Here is an 8,170-nt window from a genome sequence, read left to right as displayed (position 1 = left end):
CTGAGCTCATGCGTATCTTTATTTATTTATTTAATTTTTAAGAGTTTTTTGCTATAGGGCGCGTGCACTCACCAGAAAGAGAGAGACAGAGACAGAAAGTGAGAATTCACAACCCAGGGGGTTGGCCACGCCGCAATCCCTTCCCCATTCTCCTCTCAGGATCTTGGGCACGCACACACATGCACCCAGTGTGAGTTTAAGCCACTGGGTACAGGACTTGAACCGTGGTCAACATGGGAGTCCAGCAACATAGTCATTATGCTAACTGCTGGTCCCTTATGTGAACTACTTTTTAATTAGGTTCATGGTACCAAGCAAATTTGTGCACTTGTGTGTGTGTGTGTGTGTATGTGTGTGCGCGCGTGCTTAGAAAAGGACAAACAGCAAGAGTAAAGAAGATAAAGTCATTGAGCTTACAATTTTAGATACCCTCTAGCCCGAAACGCAGGGAATAGTAGGCGAATGCCATGATGAAAGGACAGAAAGTTCATGAAGACACAGCTGAGGAAGCTGATACTCTCTGTGGTGGGACCTTTGGTAATTCTGATGCTGGGTTGCCTTACAGTTCGCGAATCTTCTAAGTTCCATGTGTCATATGTTATACTGAGTTTATAAAACTGTAATATTTGGTCTCAGGTTTTAAGATCTGAAAGATCTTCTCTGAACAGAAGGAGATTTTATGTAGAAAGGCAATAAATCAACTCTCAGCTAAAACTTGAGAAACCCTACAAAGCGCCCCACACGTTACTGTAGATTTCCATCCATTTCATCCTTGAATTTTGAGAATCCCTTTTCTCTAAATCATATGTCTAGCAAAACTGTTTAAATACAAGTTTTATTATAGATACTAGTAACCCCACATTTAAAAAACAATTAGCATGTAATTTTTTCCCTTCATTTTATTCACTGTACTTGATTAAGCTTCCGAATAGTATCCTGAGTTTTGTTCACTTGTTTATCAAGCGTCGCACACATACGTCAAGTTTTCATGGGATCCTCTACCTCTGGCAACCCATTTTCATGGATAGGGTTCCCCCAGAACCTGCCATTTTCCTGCCTGGTTCTCATAGGCTTTATCACAGATGAGGCAAGCAAGAGTGACAACTTAACCCAGCCAGGACAATCACAGCTTTCACTAGCATTTATTGAATCAAGAGCCATAACAACAATTGAGCACTTTCTCTTTGAACGTGAAACTGGGAGGCAGTTTGCAGTGAGGAAGAGTCAGCCTCGCTAAGAGATGGCAGAGAAGGAAGGGACGGGTAAGGGGGGGTAACAGCTGTTCCCGGATGACAGGGGACATCTTCCTGTTGGTAAGACGTCCTTCTTCCCTGTTACTCCAGAGGTCCAGGTGCATAACTATCCTCTCCAGGCCTTCCCCCCAACATTTCTTTCACCTTAAGAATTCTACAAATTCTCTCTCCTTTTCTCTCTTTCTAACTATTATCTTGTTTAGTATAAGAACACGTGAGTTCATTCTATCAGATTGCCTGGTCTGCATATTTCCTTGCCTCTTGGCGACCTCCACATTTTGGCTAATATACTTAAACCGAGCTCCTGGCCGAAGAGCATTGTGTGTGCTGTTCCTTTTCTCCATCGGTCTTCCTTTTTCGTTAGATCATCTCTGTCTTATGTTGTACAGGGCTATTCAACATACCTACCCAAAGGTACCCTCCCACACGAACTACGAGCTCTCTTCTCACCAGCCGTAGCCCATACGTCACTTCCTCCGAGTCTTACCAGTTACTGTTCTTCCTGTGTGAGTCTTTGGTTACCCCTGCCATGGTTATAAGCTTTTTGCAGGCAGGTACCTCAACTTTTTGCACCTCCATGATTCTAAAACAACTTCGTCACACCAGATTTTTACGACCCAGATGGATCTTTGGAGTTCCAGACAAAGGCATTGAACTGTTCACTGCCTCCAATATCGTGAAATGTTAAAATCCTGAAATGCTGCAGGCATTCCAAGCTAAGCACGTCTGGAACACATCATCAACTATCCATGGGAAGTATCTCGTGCACTGTGCCCCTTCTCCCCAGTAATCATTGTCTCCCCACTCCTGTGTCTCACCCTGGACCCCTCAGCTGTACTCCTCATCTTGGAATAGTCACTACATTCCACTCACTTGTCTTTCATTTGTCTCTTACCTTCAATTTTTTTTATTTTTAAATTTCCCAGAGGATGTGTGTTCTTGTCAGAGAGATACAGAAACTCAATGAGAGAGAGAGAGAGAGAGAGAGAGAGAGGAGAGAGAGAGAGGAAGAAAGGCATTCCTAATGGGGCATGATCACACTAAAATTCCTCTTTCCTCCATTTCTCCACCCTGTCAGTATTTTGAACACATGTGCATGCACACATGCCTGGCATTATTTCAAACCCCTGGGTGGGGACTCAAGCGGTCAGCTGGCCAGGTGGGATTTGGTTCCCTTTACCCCAAGCCATTGGCCAGCCTGCTTGCCCTCACTGTGGCACATGCAGGGTGGTGCTGACTGACAGTCACTGAATGAAGGAATTATCACCCCAGTTGCCAGAAGGACTGTGAGTAGTCTTCAGCTGTAAGGCCCTGCAGGGATTGACCATTCTCTGCAATCTCTATTCCCATGTAACAAGGCCACTTCCTCCACTTGAGAGTGTAGCTCCCCATCTCAATGGCAGAAGAAATGGAGCCATAAAAGAAAAAAAGAAAAAAAAATTGACCTTGGCTTTTGATAGAAAGTGGACAAATACGGAAGATTTACTGCTGAGTGAAGCAAGCCAGGCTATGAAGGAGAGACATTGTATGTCTCTATTTAATATATACCGACTGCCTGCACTCTGGGTGAAACTGTAAGATTAGAGGATATAGAAACATGGAAAATGGCTATAGATACTGGAAACAGTGTGAGAAGAGAGTGTGAGAGAGAGGAGAGTGTAAGAAAAGAAAACTGTGGAGGCCATGGTGCTGTTTTTGAATTGTTATCAAATAAATCTTGGAAGGTAAAGGTTTAATATGAAAGCTTCATAGTAAATGATCATGGACTTAATGACCAGTGCTGCTACTTACTAACTGGGTTAACTTAGGCGGGTCATTTAACATTTTTGACCCTGCTTCCTCATCTGTAAATGGAGATATATTATACTACCTATGGGAAGAGGGTGAAAGAAGGAGGAGAGTCTGAGGAAAAACATTAAGGAGAAAAATAGAGAGGCGAGACATTTATGGGACACAGAAATGGACTCTTAACTATTTATAATAATGTGTATAGTATTCTCAGCTGGACTGGTGTGAAATGTATTCATGTTGGAAAATGTATTTTATAAGCTAAGTGACTTATAGTGATTTGATGCATAAAAAAATTAAAATAAGGTGAAATACATTAAATAATAAAGACATGCAGAAGCCTTTCTTTCAAACGTCTAGATAGCCCCACTCAGCATCTTCCTTCCCTTACTTTTCTGACTACTATCTAGACCACTAGGGTTTGGGTCTAGCATAAACCAAGTGTGCGTGCGTGTGCTCGTGCGCGTGTGTGTGTGTGTGTGTGCATGCGCCCACTGGCCAGAATAAGAGAAAAAGACTATATTTCTCAAGAGTGCACAACCCAACCAGCATATGCCAGCAAGAAGAGGGAGATTATAGGTGAGAATAATTTCTGAAGACGCCTAATCAGGTGGGCAGAATGTAACAATGGAGTTAGGGGTATTCTCACAGGATACGAAGTTTCTCCTATGGAAAGGAGCCCAGAAGATGATGCGAACTGTTATTTGATGGTTCCTAGAAGCAAATATGTATTTATATATGCATATATATATATATATATATGTGTGTGTGTGTGTGTGTGTGTATTCATACATGTATGCACACATACACACATATAAATAATCCATGTTAAGTTATATTAAAATGCCCGAATTGCCACGGCAGGTGGTGGAAGAGCACAGAGAGTCTCCGGGAGGTGAGTATTCTAGAACACATTAGCCATGTAAGGTCAGAAAAGCCACCGCAGGAGTCAGACCCGTGGAAGAGCCCTGGGCATATGCCGGGCACCAAGGCCATGAAGAATCACTGGGAGAGGGACCGGAGGATCGGCAGGAAACGCAGTGGTCCCTTCCTCTGTCGCTCAGAGCTGATAGGAGAAGAGACTGCAACTGAATTAGTCTCACTCCCAGCAACGGAGATGGCAGAGCCTTGGGACAAGAGAGGCCAGAAGCCAGGGAATGTAATTATGGTAACATTGGCTAGGTTGGGGGTCAGCCAGGGGCACAAGACCCAGAAAACTACGGAGATTGCTTGATTAATCTTGGTGTCCATAAAGGCAAAAATGACGAGTAAGGGACAAGGATACTATTTTGTTGGATTAACAGTTTGTCCCCCAAATATTCATTTTTTTAAATTTTGTCTCTGGTGTGACGGAGATGAGAGCTGGGGTCTAGTGGGCTGACTGGGTCACTGAGGCAACACTCACAGATGAAGGCCGCGTCTGAGATCCAGCCAGGTTTTGCTCTCATGCTATGGGTTAGTTCTCTGGAAAGTGGGCTGTTAGAGGAGAGCGGCCTGCAAGCCTCCACCACTCTGCACACGCCCACTGCTTCCTCTGCCTGTCAGCCATGTTCCAGACACCAGCACTGTGAGTCGATAGACCTCAATTTCTTCACAAGTCACCCAGTCCCACGGATTTCTGTTCACAGTGCAATAGTGGATTGAAATAGGTACTAGACCTGTCAAAGGTGGATGAACAGGAGATAGAAGGCAACTAATAACGAAGTCATGTTTTCTTGTCCGATTTTGATCCCAAGTCTGTGTTTTGACCCAGAAGCTATTGAACTTCCTGGGTAAATTTTGGTGGCAAATGAACAAGTACAATTACAAATGCTCGGACTCCTCAGGAAAGAGGATCTAGGTAATGTCACCAGATAAGCCATCTAGTCCAACGGAAGTGAGGCTTCACTTCAACAATGGACCTGCCCCAACTGTTAAAAACACCATTGCTGGGGGAACCAGCAGTTAGCATAATGGCTATGTCGCTGGACTCCCACGTAGTCAACCGCGGTTCGCGTCCCAGACCCAGTGGCTTAAAACTCATGCCGGGCGCATGTGCGTGCGTGCCCAAGATCCCGAGAAGAGAATGGAGGAGAAGGGATTGCGGTGTGGCCATCCCCCCTGGGGGGTGATTTCTCTCTTTCTGTCTCTCTGTCTCTCTCTGTCTGTCTGGCGAGCGCACGCACCCTGCAGTGAAAATCTCTAAAAAAAAAGAAAGAAAGAAAAAGAAAAAAAAAACACCATTGCTGGAAAACTCTTAGCTGTCAGCCTTGCCAGGCATTGTCTCAGGTGCTGAGGGCCTTCATTCCCAAGTCGCGCCTCTTCCTGGGTGTGTGTGGGGGAAGGGTGCAGGAGGGGAAGTGGCTATGTATCGGACTAGCAGTTTGAGAGTACAAAGACTCAGCTATCATTTAACGACTTTGGCCGCTCCCCAAAGGTCACCCCAGCTCCAGCTCTACCTGCTGGAGTTAGTCAGGGCTGACATCCCAACCTGCTTCTTTCTCGGTCCCATCCTACTCCCTTGACGTAATGTTATTACTTAGTTGATTAAGAAATCTTTCTATCAAAATGCAATAAACCAATATTTTTAATTAAAAATTCAGTTTAGACTCATTAAAATATGCATCTACTTTGTTCCTTGCGATCTATTGAGTTTTCATTTTTGGAACATTTCTCATAAGACAGAATAAAAATGGGATTTTTTAATTGTAAATATTATGATGATTTTAATCTGTTAATTTGAAAACTCAAGATTTGATGATCCAAATTTATATAAAAAATCTTCTGTACCAGAAGTGTTTATGCTTTGGAGGATAAATTAAAAAGATGTTTTTATTTATTTATTTATTTATTTTGGAGAGGTTTTTGGTATAGGGTGCATGTGCTTGTCAGAATGACAGAGACAGAGAGACAGAAAGTGAGAAATCACCCCCCAGGGGGGATGGCCACTCCACAATCCCTTCTCCTCCATTCTCCTCTCAGGATCTTGGGCACGCACGCACATGTGCCCGACATGAGTTCAAGCCACGGAGTCCGGGACCCGAACGGTAGTTGGCTACATGGGAGTTCATCAACATAGCCGTAACGCTAAATGCTGGTCCCAAAAGGTGTTTTTATTTATGGCACAAATCTACAGGGCCATTATTTTAACTGGTTTCAGCCTGGACAAATAAATACATAGGAATTAATTGGAAACGTCGAAGCTAATACTACAAAAGTAAGATGAATTTAAGCTATGTTGGAGATCTGTTACAATAGTGGTTCTTCCAGGTTGGGAAGAAACTTCGCTAAGAGGATATTCGTATTGGCAGCTTTTTTACTCCAGAAAACGGTCTATTACAGCACCATCTGCAGTAAGAAGCAGTTTTTCTTTAATACTTCTAGTGCAAGCTATCTTCTGTAGCAACTGAATCAGGACAGTCTTCTTAAAATATTTGTTTGAGGCCGGCAGGTGGTGTGGAGCGTAAGGTAGTTGAATCTCACATAGTCGACTGAGGGATTCCACTCCTGGATGGGGAGGCTTAGAAAAACCTGCCAGGGGCATGTGTGTGCATGCCCAAAATGTCAGGAAGAGAAGTGATTACAACATGGCCATCCCTGAGGGGTGATTTCTCTCTTTTCCTTTTTCTCTCTCCCTGGTGAGTGCAAATGCCCTAGAGCAAACAAACAAACAAATTTGTTCACAAGCAATGCTAATTATTCATAATCCCTCAGATCAGACAGCTCATACAGATTTAGGTGTGTTTCTACCTTTCTGAAAGCCAGAGTAAGAACATCTTTTCTCTAGAGAAAAACAAAATCAAAGTATTAAAAAAGGCTATTTAGAAGTATTGATTTCCAAAATTTTAAATATAGGTAAATTTAGGAAACTTTCAAAAGGTAAAATATAGGGGCTTGCAGGTGGCGTGGTGGTTAAGGCACTGGACTCCCACGTGGCTGAGCACAGTTTGAATCCCGGCCCTGGTGGTTTGCTTTCTCATTCTCCCTCTCTGTCTTTCCCTCTGCTCAGATCGAATGATAATAATAGTAATCAATATAATTAAATACATAATTCTTAAATAACTAAAGGTAAAATATAATGTTTAGTGGGGTAGAAGTTATCACAGAGAACGGTTTCACTCACAGTCCACCCTCTTCTTAACTTGAAGTACAAGACCCAGTGTCATTGTCGATGTTTTCTTTTTACTCTACCAAGTAAATCTTTCGCCAGGTCTTATGAAAGTGATTGACAGGAAGCTGGCAGACTTTACTTCATGCATGTGTGTTGGGGCTGTTGACACCTGGCTGAAACCTCAGCACCTACAACACCCCACAGCCGATGAGTGCGACACAGTACGTGAGCACCAAGGGGCCACCTGGCCACACACATCAGAGGATGTGTCCATGGAGCAAAAGCAGGGAACTAAGAAAATAAATAAATATTAAAAAATAGAAGTATAAAAAATGGATTAATAGCCAGTCATATATGTTAAAAATGTGTGCCTGGAACAGAGGAAACATGTTTGTAAAAACACACGGGAATAAAATAATCATTCGAAAGAATAAAGTAGTTTACTTTAAAAAGAGAGCAGGGCCAGTCGAGGGCATGGCAGTTAAGGAGGCTGGATCCCCTAGGACCAACTTCCAGTTCTGAGTCCCATACCTGGTGGCTTAAAAAAAAGATACCTTGTGGTGTCAGCAGGTAATGAAGTGGTTAAGGCACTGGACTCATGGCCAGCCATGGTTCAAATCCTGGACCTGGCAGCTTAAAACTGATGCTGGGCATGTGTGCATGCATGCCCAGGATCTGGGAGGAGAGTGGAGGAGAAGGACTTGTGGTATGGCCATCCCCCTGGGTGTGACTTCTCACTTTCTCTCCCTCTGGTCTGTGGTAAGCACCTGTGTCCTGTAGCAAACATCTCTCTTTAAGAGATAAAAAGAAGTCTCACAAGCCTCACATGTGTGTGCAGGCCCAGAATCCTGAGAGAAGGATGGAGGAGAAGGTGTTGTGGTGTGGCCATCTCCCCTGGGGGATGATTTCTCTCTCTCCTTCTCTTTCTCTCCCACCAGTGAGTACACATGCCCTACAGCAAAACAAAACAGAGAGAAGAAAAAATGAATGCTGAAATGGAAGTAAATTGGCAATATGAATTGCAGTTACAGAAACAATA

Source organism: Tupaia chinensis, unplaced genomic scaffold (assembly GCF_000334495.1).
Source record: "Tupaia chinensis unplaced genomic scaffold, TupChi_1.0 Scaffold143676_1, whole genome shotgun sequence".
Taxonomy (NCBI): Eukaryota; Metazoa; Chordata; class Mammalia; order Scandentia; family Tupaiidae; genus Tupaia; species Tupaia belangeri.
The sequence above is the reverse complement of the archived record's forward strand: the minus strand, read 5'-3'. Positions refer to the sequence as shown.